The sequence below is a fragment of the Tetrao urogallus genome, assembly GCF_951394365.1.
Source record: "Tetrao urogallus genome assembly, chromosome: 3".
Taxonomy (NCBI): domain Eukaryota; kingdom Metazoa; phylum Chordata; class Aves; order Galliformes; family Phasianidae; genus Tetrao; species Tetrao urogallus.
Window position 1 is genome coordinate 79931030 of NC_136815.1, and position 21617 is coordinate 79952646.

Below are 21617 nucleotides of genomic sequence, written 5' to 3' on the forward strand. Positions count from 1 at the left end.
ACTATGCCCACTAAACCGTGTCCCTAAATAGAATCACAGAATAATAATTGCTCTGGATTACAACAGTTTTCACCTTATTTTGCAGCTCTACTGCCAGCTTGCTATCAGAGAATATTGTTTCATAACTGCATTTGAGGTGACTTCCAGTTGTCCTCCACGATCTGATCCTTACTAGGTAAGCCACCAATGCAGTCCTGTCTTGTGAGATTACTGCAAGATTCATCCATGCTTGTAATGCTAAGATAAAACAAAAGCCATCAAAGCAGAATGTGTTATTAATTAGTAATTAGATAACTAGAATGAATTAAAATGGGTTGGAAGAAGTCTTTCATTTTGCATTGAACCCTTCTGAAATATAGGGTGGTTTCCTTACAGGGAAAACCATAAGAAAAAAATAAATCAAAATAAACATACATTAATTATACTCCTGAGCCTGCTTACATGTCAAAACTATTTTAAAAATATTGCTTCATTGTTGAGGGTTAGCGTACTTTAACAGCTAGTGGCAGAACATGTAATAAGTAGGGATTTTCCATTGCATACAGCAATTACAGACAATTGACATTTGATTATAATAACCAGCAAACTTTCATGAAATAAATGACACCTGAGCAAGTTTCATAACCTTTTGCCTCGCCCCACCTTGGAATGCGTCAGCACTGCTTGAAGGCTAGGAATATTTCTTTCACTTGCAAACAGAATTATTTCAAACCAAGGGAGTGCAGAGCCGTCTGGAGACGGGCTCCAATAGCCAGCCTGTGTCCTGTGTCCAGTAGCTTTTAGACCTATTTACTTATGTGCAGTTCAGAATACACGGCAAGGAGCAAAATGGCAAAGGGCCTGGACCATCCTCCCCATGTGTGTAGGAATTATACACTTGCATCCAAAAACGTATCTATTTACTGGGCCTTTTCAACAGCATCTTGTACTTACACCAGTTCTCTACTTATGTCAGTGAAGGAAGGGGCAAGGTGGTGCTTCCAAGTCAGGCTCATTTTGCACAGGGATGCAGGTATCATTCCACTGTTTTTAGTGCCTGCAGTTTGAGTGGCAGCAGACACTGCGCAACAACTCAGCTCTCTAACTGTTGGAAATATGCTTGCTTGATGACAAAGTCCAGCTAAATTACCAAGACTGCACGAAGAGCATGCCAAGAGAGTTAGATCTGCAGGTGTCTCTGGCTGTTATGGGTTAAGACATGACACAAAAAAAGACGCGGCACTTTCAGCAAGGTTGGTAGAACTGTATTTCCATAGATAGAAAGTTTCCATTGCAATCTCAGTCACACACTGAGAATTCTTCTGCATGGTGAATAACACGAAAGCAAAGTTGACTTTATTTGAAGCACAGCAACAAAGAAAAAGACTGAGAAAACAGATTTGTACTCTCTCAATACTAGCTGGAGAATGGAGCGCTGCCATATACCACACATATATACTGAGATTTGTTGCCAAGGTTATTGCTTTTCTGCATCTTCAGATTTGTTCTCCCCTGCCATATAGCCATTGGCCTTCACTATCATCTATTCTCCCTCTGGATCTAAGGAGGTCACCATCTCTGGAGGTGTTCAAGAGTCGTTTGGATGTAGCACTGAAGGACATGATTTACCTGACACGATGGTGGTTGGTTGATGGTTTGGCTAGATGATCTTATTGGTCTTTTCCAACCTTAATGATTCTATGATTCATACTTTAGTATGAAGAGTGTATCTGGAGCCAAGGAACTTTAGCCTATCTTGCTTCTCTTCTGTTCTGCTAGGAATGAACAAACCCTTGCAGTTGCAGCAATCGATGTGACTGATGTGAGTCGGGATGACAGAGGAAGCATGGATAATGTCTGGGAGATATTTCAGATGCTTAATGGCTGCACAGTGCTGAGAACACTTTTACAGTGTAATAGGACAATATTTATTAGGTGCCTGGCAATCTCATTGTTTTCTGCCCACTTTCAGTTTTTGCTATTTTTTAAGAGACTGTCTAGTTTATTCATCTTACATGTAATGAAGAGCTTAACTGTTCTGACACCTGAACTTTTGAGAACTCTTAAGAACTCTTAATTGCTCAGCTTAGAAAAAAAATCTAGGTCCAGCACAGAACAGATGTATAGTAATAAACTTATCTCATAATGTCAAATGATTAAACAGTGGATTTTTTTTACATTTAAATATACAAGACTTTCCATTAAGGAGCTTTGTTGACTCTGATAACAGTTTCACAACCATTAAGTTTATTTCTACAGCTATTTGTTAAAAGCTAATAGGGAAAATAATAGAAACTAATTGAAAAGCAAAGCAAACAAAGCAGAGCCCAGAATGTTTCTGTTAATAAGCAATAGAGATTGTATTGATTTCATTTTATAAACAACATTAATCCTCAATAACAATTAAAGTGTAGACAGGTTGCTTGTTTAAGTTATCAGATAAGATGGCCTACTCAGGTATATATCAGGAATAGTAATTTGAAAAGGATATGAGGATTCAAGAAGCTATTGATCTATCCATCATGAGCTTGTGTCAAGAGAAATGTTCTTGGCAAGGTGCAGCAGTTCTATTTCAGCTGTCTTCAAATCACTGCTACTCAAAGATCAGCAGTGCTAAAGTTCTATCTGCTGGAAAGCACTGCAAGCCAAAAATGGTAGAGTTTCAAAAGCAGCTTTATGTATTTTTTAAAGAATTTTAGGGATGAGTGAAGTGTTGAATGTTGTGTGCTACCAGAACACAGATGGTGGAAGTGAGTGTCCATATCCTCAGAGCAGGATCCATTTTCAGGGCTATGGTAAGGTTTCTTTCTGGGTGTACTTAGCTGTTTCTGAGATACTTCTGCACCTAAACCAGATGCAGAATAGAATCCCATTCTGGTCTGTGGCTTGGATCTTTAAGGAAAACTGAAAAATAATGATGCAAATGTAAATCTCTTGAAATCCAGATTACTAATAAATTTTCTATTACTTGTTTTTGTATGACTTTGTCTTGTCTGTTAGCTGGTGATTGAAAGCCTCTTAGGATTGTCAACACAGCTGACCATGGAGGTGCTCTTTGTGTTCACCCAATGGTGTAGCAGTGGCTAGGAAGGGCAGCAAGCCTGTCTGCAGCATGTCCAGGCTGCCCCCTCTCAGTCTCACAAGAAACCTGAGCTCAGTTACCAGCCTGTGCAGACGACATTATCCTGTCATGGCTGCTACCGGTTTCTATGCCAGCTTGCTGAAAGCTGAGTGAGTCAACAACCTAACGTGCCATGCATTTCATCCTGACAGAGGCATGACTTGACCTAATGTTCTCCTGAAGAAATTGGGCTGATTTTCAGAGACTAGTTCAGCATCCGTTAGATGCAAAAGGAAAAAGGAGATTGAGTGTGATTCTGAGATCTTGTGTTAACCGCTCACCTGGGATGGAAGGCACTGATGTCAGTTCCTGTTTTATTAAACGTACAGCACAGAAGTGTGAAATAGGCAGCAGAACAAGGACTGACACTCTGTTTTCTCCTTCCAGCTGAATGTCTAAGAGTCTATACATTCTCCCTGGCTAAGAAAATATCTGATTATTCCAAATAGTGTGGAACTGCTTCCTCAGGAATGGATGTTGTTAATCCCAAGCTGCCTTGTAGTCTCTTCAAGAGAATTGATTTGAATTCTTTTGTGGTGAGGGGAAATGAAGCCAGTTCCCCTGTGTATGTGGGTGAGGCCTCTGGTTCTGAGCCAGGTGGATAAACTAGGGATAACCTCCTCCAGCTGTGCTTTGAGAAAAGTGGTGCATGCTCCCGCCTCTGACTGTGGAGCGGGGTCTGAAACGCCCGTAGTGAGCCCTATGTTCTAGGGAAAGGTCAGATTTAAGATAGGATCTTCTCAGCAGTGCTCTGTGTTCTGTGGAAGCCCTAGCCTGGGGTGCATCAGGCCCAGCACTGCTGATCAGGTGAGAGAAGGGATTGTCCTGCCGTGCTCTGCACTGTGTGGCATCACCTGGAGCGCTGGGTGTAGGTTTGATAGGTTTCGTATAAGAAAGACATAGAACTATTATGCCCAAAGGAGGGCTTCTAAGATGCAGAAGGGTCTGGATGACAAGGAGTACGAGGAGCAGCTGTGGGCCCTCAGTTTTCTCAGCCCTGAGCAGAGGAGCTGAGGGGAAGCCTGATGGTGGCTGCAGCTCCTCACAGGGAGCGCTGAGCTCTGCTCTGTGTGACAGCGACAGGACCCGAGGGAACGGCATGGAGCTGAGTCAGGGGAGGGCAGCAGGGGTCAGGGAAAGGGTCTGCAGCAGAGGGCAGTAGGCATGGAACGGGCTGCACAGGGCAGTGGGCACGGCCCCGAGCTGCCAGAGTTCAAGGAGTGTTTGGAAAGTGCTCTCAGATGTAGGGTTTGGATTTTGGATGTTCCTGTGTGGAGCCAGGAGCTGGACTTGATGATCTTTGTGGTTCTTTTCCAGCTTGGGATAATCTGTGGTTCTGAAGAAGATATTTGGATGTTTTCAAACCAGACTTTGCTCCAGGAGGTGCTCTGGGAAGGGCTCAGTGAGTACAGTGCCTTTTTCTCCTTTCTGAACTGAAATGCTTCCCTCTGCTAATGAACACTGGGATCAAACTCCTGCCTTTGATGGAGAAGTAAGACTGGGAATAGCCATGCTAGAAGCTTGTAATTTAGTGTTCTTTGTTCAAGATAAAATACATTACATTTCATAGAAATCAAATTTAAGAATGGAGCAGTATACTGCATATATTTGCATTTCTGCTTGTTTAATTTATGTGATTAATTAAGGAGAGCAATAGAGATTGCTGGAATTATGAGATGACTGAGAGATAAGTGAGGAAATTGACATGAATAGAAGCATTTTCTTCAAGTGTTCAACTGTTTACTGTAAGATTGCCTGGCTTAGAAAAGGTGGTTACAAAAAGGAACCACTGTAGCTGTCTATGTTATGGCAGAGGCTTGCAGTTGCCCCAGGTAAAAATTTCCTGTTAACTTTTGCAGCCTTTGGAGAGTAGCCGACTGTCATGAATTCCTAGTCAATATTTGTGTAATGCTCTTTGGCAAGTCACACCGTTTGCTATTTGCTTGATCAATGCATAATAGGCCAATGACTCAATATTATAAAACTCAATGACCTGTGAAACTTCAACATTTACATTTCTGTTAAAGTCTCAAATAGTTTTTTATTAGTAGGAACTCAAGCTAAAATGCCAATCAGATAAGCTTGATGACAATTATTAGGTATTTTCTTCGTCACGTTGAAACAGATTCTAGTGCTTTTTCAAAAATTAAACATAATATCAAACGAATGAATTTACTCACAGGGAAGGACAAAACTCATCGTGTATTGGACACATTAGAAGATGCAAAGATCAAAGTGTCTCCTAGAAAGCATCAGAAACCTATCTGGATTTTTGGCTTTATTTGGTCGACTTCTTACAGTATGTTGCAGCTGTTACACCCAAACGGGTAGGGAACATTTACTGTCTTACAGTGGTAGCGGTATGTTTCACAGGACCTCTCTGTATGAGCCACAGTCACAATCACCTGGTTATCAAAGTCTGTGTAGCTTTGCTTCTTTTAGAATATTAAATGTATGACAAGATGAAATCCTGACTCCACTGAATTCACAGTAAAACTCCCAAGGGACAGTATCTCAATCCCAGTGGGGAACATTCCTGCCTTTCATTTAGAATCATAGAATTACTCAGGTTGGAAAAGACATTAAAGATCATCAAGTCCAACCGCAATCTGACCATACTGCCCTAACTCCATCTGCTAAATCACGTTCCTGAGCAACACATCCCAAAGGATTTTTAAACACGCTTACTTTTACAGGCTCCTAAAATACTCCCTTTACATCCTGTTGCCCATGCTTACACTGGCCCCTTGCAGCATAAAGCAACTTTAGGTGTGACTTGAACTGTAGCTATTTGAGTAGACTGAGCGTTCTCAGTGGTGATCAGACTCTAACTGGCTTTTCATTGCCACAGAAGCTACTGTGCTGCTCACGTTGAAATGATGAGTGAATAAATGAGTACTGCCAGAGAGGAGGGTGGCTGCTGCCAGGCTGGATGCTCAGGCACCATGTCCCTGTACAAGGCCACTGGCTTCCACAATTGTGTTTTCAGTGTTTGGGTGCTCTTAGGATATTTCAGTGCAAAGTCAAGCGTGGAAATGTGAACTGCTTCTGCAGCTGGGTTACGTGGCTAAGAGCCGTGCATTTGGCTGACCAGAAAGCATTAAAAATACACAGGTGAGCCACTGGGTCTGAAAAGTGAATTATTAATTTGGTCCTTAAGTGACTACAGTGCTAGTCCTTTTTGGTGCAGGATCAAATGGGTGAAGTTACACTATTTGTTGCTCAGTGCAGACACCGGAGAGTGTTCATGCCAGCAAATACGACAGAAAAGCAGAGCCATATCTTCTTCTCATCTGTTATAAATCAGTCCCCCCAAGCTCATTGTCAGGTACTGCAGTTGTCTCTATATTAAACAGAGCTAATTAGACCTGCTTGCTGTTGACAGAAAGTTCAGCTAATTGTATGAATGTACCTTTGGTGTAGCAGAATTGCATGTTAAAATTATAATTCTGGATTAAGAAAGTAGATTTAGATATGTGCAGATATTACCACATACATAGAAATACTTTTTTATTTTCCATTTTGAAGTACAACAACTTGAAGAATCATCAACAAGGTACATGTTTACCAAAACAATCGTATTGATGAACAGTCTTATTTGTTGTTTCTACTCAAAAACTATCAAGATTAGGATCAGTTGTGAAGTGAAAACTCTAACAACAAAAATGAAGCTCTTAGTAATTATCTGATCTAATTAACAGTGAGGGCTGGCATAAGGAATATTCTGCAGACCTTCAAGGCTCAGTACTGGAGGATTTAAAGGAGAAAGCTAGCAGAGGATGTGACAAAGGACGTGAGAAGCTCTTTACTGGCCAAGCCTGAGTTGGCAAGGCAGTTGTATGGAGCACATGTAGCAAATGAGGGCTAGTCTCAGCGCTCAGAATGGTCCAAATTTGTGTGCCTAAGCAGTCACACTGGACGTTATTAACACTCGTTCCTCAAGTGAGAGGAACTCACAACTGTTCATGTTTACATCTACAGTAGCTCCCACAGCCTTTGTGGAACAGGAATAGTTGAGATAAGTGAGGTATTTCACATAATGCACATGATAGAAAAAATTATCTGGTACTAAATGCTAGAAGAATGATAAGTCTTATTGGAGTACGCCTGTATTTCTGAAGAATTTGGACAGTTTTAGTTGATTTGGACCATGCTGGCCATGGTATAGCACCTCTGTTTCAGCAGTGCTTTGCGTCCCTCCCTCAGCACAATGGGCTTTGTTTACTTTGCACTGTATGAATGCTTTGTAAACATGTGTGTATATGTAAGTGCAGGTTGTTACATGCACTCACTTGAAGCAACTAAGAGGAACTGTTGGGTCACTATTTGCATGAAGAATGTGTGTGGGTTTATCATTATGCAAAAGGTATCAGACACACCTGCCAGAACAAATGAAACTTTTCTAGAAAAAACAAACCTGCCTTTTTGTTTTATTGAATATCTGCAATCTTGTCTCTTGCTATTGCGCCACACTTGGAATGTCAACAGTGGGTTGGCAAAGTTCGTGTCACCCTGATTCATGCAACCCTTGAAACCAATGCTCAGGAAACAAATTAAATCTGAAGCAATGTGAGGACGGGGTAAAAGGGTGAGGAGAGGGAAGAGGCAATCATTCTAGCAAGGGAAAATTAAAATTACGTCAACACAGCACAGTGCTGTGGAGCCAACACAGTGTTCCTGAGCAGCATCAAATAGGTGGACGTAGCTATTTTAGGTAACTTAAATTTAAAATACTACCCATGCTTGCTAGTCAGAGCAATTCACCCAGTGCCTGCAATGGGGTTACCCTGCCATATCTTTCTTTTAGGATGGACTTGTGTCTAGTTTCATTAGGAAGGGACAAGTTCAGGCTGCCTGTGCCAACAGGCCTTCCTGCCTAGGAGAAGCAGCTCTCCCCAGCTCTGTCTGAGGGTAGCCTTCATCATGAGGAGTCCCACTGAGCTTGGGGGCAGCTCCTAGAACCCATCATATTGCAGTGAGAAATAGACCCCGCTTTTCTTTCACCCCTTTGTATGTGTGAAAGGGCCTTGTTCACTTCTGGGTTTAAAAGCATGCTTTGGAGACTAAAGTTCAATTTACCCTGCCTACTTTTTATTTATTCTGTTTGTACTGTAGTAAAAGTAATCTCACTCACTGCTTCTCTACTTAGAAAGTCAGAGAGACTATTTATTTATTTATTTATTTATTTATTTTTATTTATTCTGTTTGTACTGTAGTAAAAGTAATCTCACTCACTGCTTCTCTACTTAGAAAGTCAGAGAGACTATTCAGTGTTTTTAGAAAGCCCTGTTAATTGTGTTACGTTGAAGAAGAAAATTGGAGCTATCCATCACATATGTATAAAAAGAACAAACAGGGTAGCCCTCTTGGGAGTAAGCAGTGGAAAAAAAAAACACAACTGCACAGAAGGCAAACGACAAACGTTGTTCATTATCTTTATTTTCTGAAGCAGTGAATGAGGAACTACGTAGACCATAAATAACAGTGACTGTGAAATAAAAGGAATAGCAAAGGAGGGAATGCTAGTTTAGGGTATGGTGTGGTAGGTAGCAGTGTGTTTAATGTAATAATACAAAAGATATAAAGGGAGTTCTTGTTTTTGTTACCAGAGTGTGCTGTTAGGTGCTACCTTTGTTGTGCATGGATGAAACAAGCTCTTATAAGAGTCAGAGTTTGTCCTAAGAAATAATTTACACTGAGTGCTCCTCGTTGCAAATATAAGAATTTGCTTTGTTTAGTATTCTGAAATGTGTCCTCAGTGCTATGAGAGGATTACATGGACAAAGCCCCTAACCTGCCTCAGAATCACAGAATCACAGAATCACAGAATCACCCGGGTTGGAAGGGACCTCAAGGATCATGTAGTTCCAACCCCCCTGCCTAGCAGGGCCACCAAACATACACATTTAGATCAGGTTGCCCAGGACCCCGTCCAACCTGGCCTTGAACACGTCCAGGGACGGGGCATCCACAACCTCCCTGGGCAGCCCGTTCCAGGGCCTAACCACTCTCCTCGTAAAGAACTTCCCCCTAACATCCAACCTAAATCTTCCCTCCTTCAACTTGGATCCATTTCCCCTAGTCCTGCTATTGTCAGCCGTTATGAAGAGTTTACTCCCCTCCTGGGTGTAGGTTCCCTTCAGGTATTGATAGGCTGCAATGAGGTCGCCCCGCAGCCTTCTCTTCTCCAGGCTGAACAAGCCCAACTCCCTCAGCCTGTCCTCATAGGGGAGGTGCTCTAGCCCCCTGATCATCTTAGTCGCCCTCCTCTGGACCCTTTCCAAAATCTCCATGTCTTTCTTGTACTGAGGGCTCCACACCTGGACACAGTACTCCAGATGGGGCCTCACAAGAGCCGAGTAGAGAGGGACAATCACTTCCCTGTCCCTGCTGACCACCCCTCTCCTGATGGAGCCCAGGATCCCATGCCTCAGTAAGTTCATGTTTCCCTTCCAGCAGGCTTGTGATGTGCCATTTTGTGTGTGACACTTTCCTCCCCTGGATCACTTGTCATTTTCCTAAGTACAATTGGGCTTGTCTTGCTTTTGCTTCTCTCTCCAAATCTTAAACTGAATTAGTGCTCAGTGCTTAGGTGGAGAAAGACTTGAGTGTTGTTTCTCAATCTCCCTCTGAATCAGAGGCCATCATGAACCCAGCTAATCCATGCTGTCAAACAATGAGACTTTTTGCTCATGTCAATGAAAGAAAAGTGAATGGAGTGCTTTATTTTTAATGCCAGGCTTATAAACTGCAACAGAAAGTGGAGATGATGCTACCAAAGTAAATGAAAGAATAATGTGACTGCATATTGTGTGCATATTGTATTCCCGTACACCTTCAAATAAATTCTGAAATATTCAGTGAAATTTCCCAGGTGTTTGCTGGGAAATTTGTTCATTGCTAAAGTGGAAGAAAGAACAGACAGAGAAGACTGTAAGCCAACTGAATCTTTTAAGTCACTGCATTAAGTTCATCAGTTCTGCATTTATTTGGCCAGTGGAGTGATCTCTGAAATGAATTTGGCCTACTATTTTATTTTAAAAGTAAGACCTTGGTCTTGCAAAGATTACCACACCTGCTTCTGGTTAAGCATGCAAGTAATCCCAAGGAATTCAGAGTGATTCTTTGCATGCCTGAAGTTCTGCATGTTTTGTATCATCAGATCTGGCACTCTTTATCACTGTCAACATGTATCCAGGCAGTGTAATCTGCTCAGGAACTGACTGAAAGTACTAATGGAATATTGAGATCATAGGAAAAATAAGCATCAGAAATATACAGCACTACCAAAAAAAAAGAAAAAAGGTAGAGATGACCATAAGAAAAACTGACAAATCAAGCTCATCTTGTTGTCTTTATTTATTACAAGAGAGGAAACATGATCACATAAAGAGTATTCATTTATTACAACCCACAGAGTATATCTTGTTGTTCTGTTGTGCTCTTGTGACCTGACAAATATATCTTATTCTGTAGAATCTGACTAGGGAACAAAATGAATTGTGCTCTGCTGTAGCTTTTAACCCCTTGAAACAGGATATAAATGGAGTAGATATACATAGCTTAGCAATCTAAAGGCTGGTATTGGTAGGGCTGCATGGTCCCTGATGAGGAAGTACCCATGAAATTGTTTAGGCAGTTCTGTTTAGGGAAATCTGAAGGAATCACCTTGGCCTTGGTGATGAGCCCACATTTCCCTGGAGAAAACGTAAAATGTGCAAAGGCAGGAAAAGGGAATCTCACATTCTTCTGCCTTTGATACAGCTGTTTGCATTCTCCAAATGCCATTACAAATGGTGAAAGATTGCTAACCTTGACTTTTCGTCAAAAGCATTAAATCCTTTAGGCTTTTAAACAACCAGGATAGCACCATTTTAGCATTTACATTTTATTCCTCAAGCTAAGATTTTGTGTAGAAAAAAGATTCTCAATGGTTAAATGGCACTCATCATCCATTATCTTAAAATCAAACTTATAAACACTATAGGTTTCCTCTGTGTGTAGGAAGCTGGTAATGTGGCTAGGAAATGATGGTTTAGTAATGTCACTAACGCAGATTAAAAATATAATCTTAGCTTTGATTACAAGAGGATGAAGTATTATGCTGATGCACTTTTTTGGTTGTATCATTAACATGATGAAGATTTATTGTATTTTCATCTATTCTGGTTTTCTTGTGCATGTGTTCTACAGCCTAACAGTGGATCTTCCCTTGATGGTTATTGGATACTTTCCATTTGGCTATTTTGTTTTTAAAGTCTAATTTGCTAAAAATAAATGAGCTCTTGTTTGCTTGTTTCCTGCGATTCTGGGGGACAGACCATTGCAGTCAGCTTCTCCCAGTACATCACTCGGCACAAGAAAGAATTTCTCTAACTTGTCTTCTTGTCCCCAGATGATATCCTCCTACTGCCTTTTGATATAAATTTCTCCAATACTGCCTGAGGAAAGGGAAAATCCCAAGACACACGTGCACATACACAAGTACCAGAAGCACCTTCTCAAAAATGCTTTCAGAAACAGACTTAATGCAGCTCACAGGCTAAAATCAGCTTCTCTTTTAGAGCTAATTACATCACTTATATAAGTGGAGCCAGCTGGGCTTATTCTATCTTCTTCAGTCCCTAGAAGGTTATTCTAGCTCAGTGCCTATTAGGTTGCTGTCATCAAGGTTTTTACAGCTGTGCTCTGAGAAGATAATCTATGACCAGTCGTCTCATCTCTAAGATCACTGGTAAACTTGTTTTTTGCAGTTTCTAACTTGCTGCCCTCCATCCTTGCTTTTCAAAAAACGAAATTACTGGAGCAGCCAGGACAAGTTCTTATACTCAGGATATGCACTCATAGCTTAGCTTCAGCTGTGACTGGGAAGGCTAGGGGACTTTTCTTCTGGCTGTGAGCCATCAACCATGCAGAAAGCATCTGTATGGTGTGGGGTGCTTAGAGGAAGGAAAGGTGTCTCGTATCCCAGTCCTTTATAATGCCAGTCATGTTGGAGGGCTTATTTTGAGCTGGAGTAGGAGACTACTTTTTTCTTCCTATTCAGCAGAAAGTGTTTAGACAGTTTGAAGAACTCTTGTCTTTCTTCCTCTATTTGAACTCAAGTCTTCAATCAGATGTAATTGAAAAAGGTACAGTAAATGGCAGGTGCCTGCCTATTTGGAAGGCATAATTATGACTAGCTTGTAGACTTAGAATTTTGATGACTGAATAAATAAAGAAGACAGATGTGTTTGTGTACACACCAACAGCAATATTAACAAGATGACACATTGACATGTGTATTTCTGTAGTCTGTAGAAAGAGGGACAAAGTGAGGGATTTGGAATATTTTTTCCCTCTTTTTTGTAAAATGATCATCTCTTATTTCTCTCTTCTTGTCTGTGAAGGAGAGGCTTTGACATTCATTTGTACTAGCTACAGGATTCCCATTCAACATACCTGAATAAGAGGTCTTCCCTAGTATTTCACTTTCCTTGTACTTTCCCTTCTGCGAGTGTTCTGCAAGTAATGACCTTGAACCTGATTAAAAATTAAAATGTAATATCAGGTAATTCTGATTCCTAAAATCAAAAGATTTCCACCACCCCCTTCCCCAAAATAAAAAAAGGTTGTGTAAAAGGCACCATTTTAAAGTAATGTCTTAGACATGTTGCGTGGCATTTTTATCCAGTAGAGAAAAGAAAAAGACAAAAATAACCAAACGGAGATGACAGTTACTGTTTGGTGCACAGCAATAAAATAGTTGGGTAGCTAGGTTCTTTACAAGGTCTTGTGCTCCCATTGCCATGACTTGCAGGTGATGATGCTAAGAGCAAACCAGGTTTGCTAACAAACCAATTGCATACAAGCTGTTATCTAATCTGTGCCTTAATATAATATTGATGCTTCTAAAACATTAACTATCTTCTCTTCATATATTGTTAACCTGCATATTATTATTTTATCTGATATTGAAAAATGTTCTCAAAGCACTGTTTGGTCAGCAGTTCTCTGACTTTATTTATTTATTTTTTTATCATTATCTTGTGTGTTTGAGATTCATGTACTGTTTTGTTGTAATCTGTCTATACAGCCATGGCATAGTCACTGTTGAAAATGATTCACTGTATTTAAATACAGCGATCGGTTTTCTCGTATATTTTTAACACACTTCCTGAGCTCAGTTCAATAACGGTGTGTTAGTTTAAGATAATTTCTCTTAGTCTTCATAACACAGATTCTGTACACGGTTGAATTTTGCTGGACCTATTCTGATGCTGCTCTTGTTGTGAGGAAGGGGTTCTGCATTGCTGTATCTTACAACTTTCTTCTGAACTTATGCTGAGGTGTAAGCTTAAAAACCCAGTATGTAAGCTAAAATAGATAGTGTGATGACTGTAACCCTTGTGATGGTGTACACAGGGCTGGGGCACTTCAGTGAAAGGAATGCTAATGTATTTTCTTGTCACTTACGAATTTGCCTCTGTTATAAATAGTGAACAGTATCTAAGAAGGCCCCTATCAAGGATGGTTAGGGTTGCCCAAGGAAACAGCTTTACTCATCTATTTATCTTGCAAAAAGAATATCAATTGCCAGGGATATGCTTTCATTCTTCCTTAAGAAAGAATAAAGGTAAAGAAACTATCTAAACAGAGGGTAAAAAAACCTAAGCAAACTGAGAAGAAACTTTTGCAAGTTTGTTCTTCTCACAGAATGTTTTTTTCCGATGTCAGACTATGATAGTTTCAGACTATGGTGCTTTTGAATTCTACTATCCCTGCTTGAATCACAGAATCACAGAATCACAGAATCACCCGGGTTGGAAGGGACCTCAAGGATCATGTAGTTCCAACCCCCCTGCCTAGCAGGGCCACCAAACATACACTTACGCATACGCTTATATATACATACGCTTACATACGCTTGCTCACAGTTCACTTCTGTTTTCTATTCTGCTCGCTGAAATAGTTTATTTCTGTACGTGAGTGTCCATGATGTTGTGTGGTGGGGCCATTCAAACTTCTCTTTCCCTCAACCAAAATAAAAGTTGTTGCCTATGAGATATCTGGTTTCTAACCGTTGTACTCACCATTGTGTGCTCCTTTGTTTTGCTTTCTAGACTTGCAAAGTCACATCTGCCTTTACACACTTGCACAATGTGCATTGTTTGCTCCAACAAAGCTGTTTTGACATATGTCCTGTTCCTACCACATAACTGGCATGGTTCCTCAAATAACTTCCTTGTGCAAAAGAACGGTGCCAATTTTATACCAAACGCACAAAGTGCCAAAGTATGTCAATACCGTGAGGTTTATTCTTCCAAAATTAGCTCACTCCTGCTTCTGTTGGTTTGGTCTTGCAGTTCAGATGTATTCTTTCATCTTTTCTCATTTCAGTAAGAGCTGTACTGGTGTTGCATGCTCAATGAATATAGTGCAGATCATTGATGTGAGAGCTCAGTTCAGCTTTGTTGCTTTTGATGATGAATTAACCTCCCATTATATGCATTGTGGAACAGTAATGCGAAAGATAGGAGCATTTGCTTATAACTTCTGTGTGGAATTACTTCTTGACTACAGCCCTTCTCCCACTGCAAGCACTATAGTTAATGTGTAGTATTACATTTTTTAGGTTGAAAATAAGTAACTGGTGCCTTTAATATAAAGATATTATATTTGCTGTCTAAGGTCAGCTTTCAGCCTGGACTGAAATAGCCCTGATAAGTTCATTGCCAGAGGAGCTTTTCTTGCTCGTATGACCTAGTATATAGAAGCAAAGCGCAATCTTTGTGTCACTTATTTTTGCTCCTCTTTCCTTTGCTAAACTGAAGGGAGGTATAACACAATTTCCAGATAAAACTGCTTCTGTATCATAGAAATGTTTGCAGAACTATCTTTATCATTGATTGTATCACTTCACAACTTTGTTGTTACCAGGATGCCAGATAAGTTTGTCATACAACCCTGGTCTGAAGTAAGAAAAACTTGCCCGAAGTTAAAAAGAAAATAAAAAGCCATTATTTCATTTGTTATTATTTTTCCTAATATTAAAATTTAAAACTGGCCACATTTGGATTGTTTATCCTCCTCCTCTTTGGTCTAGTTAAGGAGAGAAGAAATAGAGAATCTTAGGAAAATGTACATTAAAAATATTATTAAAACTATAGAAAACTGGCCTAAAATGGATAACGTGTGTTAATCTGTAATGTGAAAGTTGTTCTGAGGCCCAGCCATCTTCTTAAACCGTCCAGAGAGGTGGGGTCTGCGAGAGGGGGTGGATTCAAACAGCAATAAAGATCTAAATGTATGAGCTAGGGACTGAGACGTGGAGCAGAACTGCAGTGAGAAGGTACTGATTTGCGACAGAGTTCTTCTAACAAAGACATCCTTCTGCCCATATATGAGCAGGTCTGTTGTCAGTTGCGGTAGGTGAGTGGAGAGCACTTGTGTTCTATTTGCTTCTCTCACAGGACAAGTCTGCACCTACTTATAACATACATCTGCGTGCTCAGAGACCATGTTCTTGTCAGCAAAACCCTCTGCTGGATGTTCATGTAAAATACACATCAAGCACACACACACACACACACACGAAATCTTAAAATGTAGAAGATGTGGGAAATACTTACTAGATCCTCATCGAGAACAAGTAAGGAAATACTAAAAATGGAAATTGATTGTGCACTGTATTGGAGTGAGCGTAGTTCTGAATTGTGCAATCTGCACTGCTGTGAAGAAACGTGTTACAAGCAAAACATGGCTTATATACTGTAAATGATCAACAGTTTTTATGCAGTTTGGGGATTTGCCAGTTAAGCTTTTGATGAAATCCTTGATTCTGATGATGTTCTAATGCTTGCATTAAGAAACCACCTTATATCATGGAAAATGTATTGCAGATCATGTTCCAAAAAAATATAACTTGTGTTCCATTAATGACTTTAAATCATCGTGGGAATTCACCATTACCTTTTAATTTGCTGTCACAGAAGTAATTCTCTTAAATTTTATTATTAAATTATTCACCTGAAAGCCTGCTTTAGTCTGTATGATTCCAGAACTAATGCAAAAAGTCTGTATTTTCAGTTAGGGGAAAAAGATACTGACTTCCTAATTGGGGAAAAAAAAAATAAATGAATGAGAGAAATGTTTTAGTGAAATGATCTATTTGCAGAAAAGAGTGTTCAGTCACCTCCCCAAAAATACAGAACTGCTGTGTCTGTTGTAGGGTGCCTCTAGTCACATTCAGACACCAAGTCATTGCACACGGATTGTTTCAGCATTTCACTGAATAACTGCACCCTCTGCTGTGTAGTGCTCTGGCTTATTGCAATGTGTTATTGTTCCCTGAGCAAAATTATTAAGTATTTGAAAGTGTCACTGATATCTGATGCAGAAAACATCTTTTACGTCCTTATGTCCTTCCATTACTTCTGCGTAGGTATCCTAGTTTTTGAGGATGAATTATCCCTATTTAGACAGCACATGCGTTGTTAATAAACCATGAAAGAGCCATTTTCAGTTCCTCATGATCTGTTGAGTACATATATGCATGCATCAGTTAATGTTAATTCTACTGAATAGGAAAGTCACTCTTTGGATGTGTAACAAAGTAGTTCCATCCCATCTTTATCAGGATGTGTATTTGGAGGGCTGTTGTCCCCTAAGGTACTCTGCTGCATTGCTACTGTATTCCTTGGAAAGCTCCGTCAGGACGATTTCTCTCTCTTGCGCAGGGCAGCATCTGGCACCTTATCAGCAATCACCATGCAATGCTATTTCTCTTTCAATACAGTCTGCTATCTCTTTGTTTCATCTCAATTTCACAGCAATTTCAACTGCGGTATTTTCATTGTGCATTCTATTTTATTTCTGGGTTTGTTTTTTATTTCATTTTATTTTAGTTCCCAGAGCATTTAAAGTTCTTAGGAGTTTTCTCTGCTTCAGCCATTGGGATAGCATAGCATGGCCCTGACAATGTGTCCACAGTCATTTCCTGTTTTAAGTACTGCCGTATCTCATATTATATCACTGTGTGCAAGTCTTGGCTAGTTGTGCCAGGAAAAAAAAGGTCTCAATATGATTTTTCATAGAAAAACATGGGTATATTTATTTGGTTTGCTACTACAAATATTCTTCCTCTAGGTTGTGACCGGGTGAATTCCAGGCCCATGGAAGCCAATGGAAATTTGGCACTTGGTTTTAGTAGAGCCAGGATTTCCACTGAGATTTTTGCCTATTTAGAGAATTAGAACTGACAATGATTGTAGAGAAAAACCTTGGAACAACACAACACTTAAAAAAAAAAACAACAAAAAACTACACATGATTCAATCACTTCTGCTGCTATCGAATAATGATTTTTTTCTCCCCAACACTGCAAATTCAATTGCATGAAAGCAATTCAAACAACTCAACCTCATGTTTTGCTTGGCTTTTCTTTTGAATCATTACCTGTTGTTATTTGTATGATGATAGGATCAAGGAGCCCTAGCCACAGATAAGAAACTCTGTGTTGTATAAACAGAGAGCAAAAAGACAGCCTCCTTGAGGCTCACCAGGAGATGAGGGAACACAGGAAAACACTGTGAATATGCCTATCAGTATTTAGGCTGTGCATCAGCCTGGCTTAGTGGCATGTCAGTACCTCTGTAATCTCTTCTAGGTGTTATGACAGAGAAATGCCTTACAGTGCATTTTGAGGAATATAGAAGAAGATCTGCATTGGTGTTTATAGACAACTCTTTCAAAAGTGGAAGAAAAGAGAAAGGTGTGAATGAAACATCTGGAAAGTGAGTAGGAGAGGCTCGGGTTATGAGCTGCTGACTTGGTCAGCAAGAGGAATGGAGTTGAGGGAAGAAGCGATTCAGAAGCTGGAGCTACTTCATCTCACCTTTCTCTTCTGTTACTGTCCTCAGCGTGGCTTCTTCCCACACATCTCTGGTGTTTCTAATGTTGGTTGTTTTTTATTTCCTGGCTTACTTTTTGTAATCCCTTTCTATCTGAGCACTTTGCTCACAGAGACGCTCAGTTGGACTCAGTATTTTTCTAATAGTGGTGGGAAGAGGAGATAAATATTGTTCTTGTGTGTGAACTTGGGTGAGCTTTATCGTGTGTGTTCTTTTGACTGCTAAGCCATATTTCCTGCCTGCTTTGTTACCCGCAGCAGTATGTAACTTTCCTTCCTTTGTCCCATTCAAGCTCTTAAAGAAAAAGGAATCAGTACTGAAAGCAGTTATGGGTTCATGATTATTATTATTATTTTTATTTTTTTTGCTTTGACTTTAACTGAAAGCTGCGGAGAGACCTCATTGTGGTCTTCCAGTATTTAAAGGGAGTTTCTAAACATGAGGGAAACCAACTTTTTACAAGCGTAGATAGTGATAGGACAAGGGGGAATAATTTCAGACTAAATAAAGGGAGATTTAGATTAGAGGTTGGGAGAAGCTGAGAGAGCAGTGAGCTGCTGGAACAGGCTGCCCAGAGAGGGTTTGGATGCCCAGTCCCTGAAGATGTTCAAGGCCAGGTTGGATGGGGCCCTGGGCAATCTGATATAGTATTTGATCTAGCAGCTGGCAACCCTGCTTATAGAGAGGTTGGAAAGTGATAATCCTTGAAGCCCTTCCAGCCTAGGCCATTATATGGACCTGTGAACTTGCCAGTAGATTCTTTAACTTTGCAAGAATAAACACCCTCAGCTTATCTGTGCCACACCAGAGGGGTTCAAGATGCAGCTTCAGTTTCCCAACACAGATACTCGTGCCCTTTCTGACCACAGCAGGGTGAGAGTCAGAAGTGGTGCTTCAGTGCTTGTGTAGCTGGGTGTCTGATACTAAAATGGCTAGAGCTGGGCAAGAACCAGCATCCTTGTCTCACAGTTTGGTTTCAAAATTGTGGCTTTCATCTCAATGGCAAACAGATATATATATAATATATATATATATATATATAAAATATATAAAATATATAAAAAAAAAAACTAGGGCTCTGCTTCACTGTAACTGCCAGGAAGCTAGAAAAAACAATTTAAACAAAAGTAATGTTGAGCTTGAAATTGTTGCCTGAATGAAATTTTTTAAATATGAAAAAGATGTGTTTTGCCATCTTGGTAACTTTTTTGTTAATGTTTTTTTTCTGGAAAAAAAATATTTTGTTTTGGTTTCTGGACAAATTGATGTTTTCTGACTAGGAAAATTGTATCAATAAATTCCCAAATGCCTCCTCTCCTGGCTTACAAACTTAGCATAGTGACATATTAGAAAGCTTTAAAAAAAATTTTTTTTTTAATTTCACTGTTCACTCGGTAGTAATTGAGCTGTCTTCTGAAGCTGATACCACACTTACTGTAGTCAGCCACTTTTTGCATTTGATGAGCTTTACATCTTAAAAAAAAAAAAATCAAAGCAATTGATTTACTGATTTATTTATTGATTTATTTATTTTGACAAATATTAGTAGTTTCACACAGGATCTCTGTGGAACTCAGTATGTTTTATCAGTCTTATAGATGTTGCACCTGATGCATACAAAAGGTGAAGAGACTTCCCAAGAATATGTCAGTAGTGTGATGCTGAGCAACAGCAGCATCTCATCACTAAAATTTGGCCTTCAGAGTACAGGACAGGAAGTACAGAGCGGGCAGTAGTAATATTCATGATGTTCGTGGTTTTTACATTTGTGATTCCATTGTGAGTATGAGCTTAGGATATACTAAGCACAGGTGGATTTACAAGTCTATTAATAAAGTTCAGTGCTTACTGCTGCTGAAGTTGGTGGGGAGCTGCTGGATAATAAAGTATTGCTTCAGGGGGAGCAGCATTGTATTCAAAGATCACTTGGTGCAATTCTAGGAGAAGTACATTTTCCTGCATGCCATCCCAAATGACTGCACCTAAAGCCAATAATAGTTTCAGAGTCCCAACTCAGCTTCAGAGTCTCTGAGTAGTTTAAGCCTTTAAGGCACAGTTCTCAAGACATTTTCTCTTTTTTTCCTTTTTGGTAGAGAAATAGCACCAGCAAAAAAACCAGCAATCCAATTGCTGTAACACAAACTACAGACTGTTACACTCTCTCTGTGGGGTCACATCCTAAGCATTTGTTCCAGCAAGAACAAATTTCATGGTCCATATTTCATCTGGACAGGGCTTTTAAAATCAGATTGTCTTCTACTAAATTGAGTTTGCTGTCCTACACTTTGAAGGCTGAAATGTGTATGTCTGCAGCATCAACCTTGACTAAATTTGTCTTGCTGATCATATATTTGGTAGCTTGGAAAAAATATTATTGTCCCTTTTTCAAAATTTTCACCAAGCTCTTTTTGGTAAAGAGTTGATAGTCAAACTAAAGTTAATACTGTATCAAATATCAAACTTTTCCTATGTGCAACTTAGAATTATAGCTGTCCTCTTTTGCTCCTGGAGCTCATGACTTCTCAGTCTGCAAGTTGTCAGTTGTGACTGGATTTTGTTGTCAGAACCTGAAAAAACAACTTTCTTATATGATATAAATGTTATATTTTCTGATATATATGTAGTTCTGGGCCATCTTTAATTCCTTCAGTACTTCATCTTTTTTACATTGCCCCTGTTCCACTAGACAAATGTTGTGGTTTAACCTGGCATGCAGGTCAGCACCGCACAGTCATTTGCTCAGTCCTCCCCAGGAGGGATGAGGGAGAGAAGTGGAACCAAATAGAACTTGTGGGTTAAGAAAAAAAACTACTTACAACAGAAAAAGAAAATAGAAACAAAAACTTAATGATAATTATATGTATAAATGAGGGGTGGTAACCAACATGACTTCACCAAGGGCAAGTCATGCTTGACAAGCTTAGTGGCCTTTTATAATAGTTACAGTGTCAGTGATAAAGGAAGAGTAGCTGATATCATCTACCTGAACTTTTGCAAAAGTGTTTGATGCCATCTTACCTGACATGCTGATTGCCAAATTGTAGAAAAATGGATGTGATGGATGGACCACTCACTGGATAAAGAATTGCCTGGATAGTTGCACTCAGAGAGTTGCAGTCAACAGCTCAGTGTCAAATGGAGACCAGTAATGAGTGGCATTTCACAGTGCAGAGACTGGTGTTATTTAATATCTTTGTAGGTGATATGGACAGTTGAATCGAGTGCACCCTCAGTAAGTTTGCAGATGACACCAAGCTGAATGGTGCAGTTGACACCTAGAGGCTTTTTAACATCCAGGATAGTATTTTTGGTAGTGATGTGTGGCATGGGATATGTTTCCAGACATCTGGTTGCTTTCACCATTGTTAGCACATAGTGCTTGCTGTGGTGTTTATGTGGGAGTGTTATATAATCAATCTGCCAGGTCTCCCCATATTTACACTTCAGCCATTGCCCTCCATACCACAGTGGCATTATCTGTTTGACTTGTTTGATTGCAGTGCGTGTTTCACATTCATGGATAACTTGTGCAATACCATCCATGATCAAGTTCATCCCTACATTCTGAGCTCATCTATATGTTACATCTCTTCCTGATGGCCTGAAGTATCATAGGCCCACCAGGC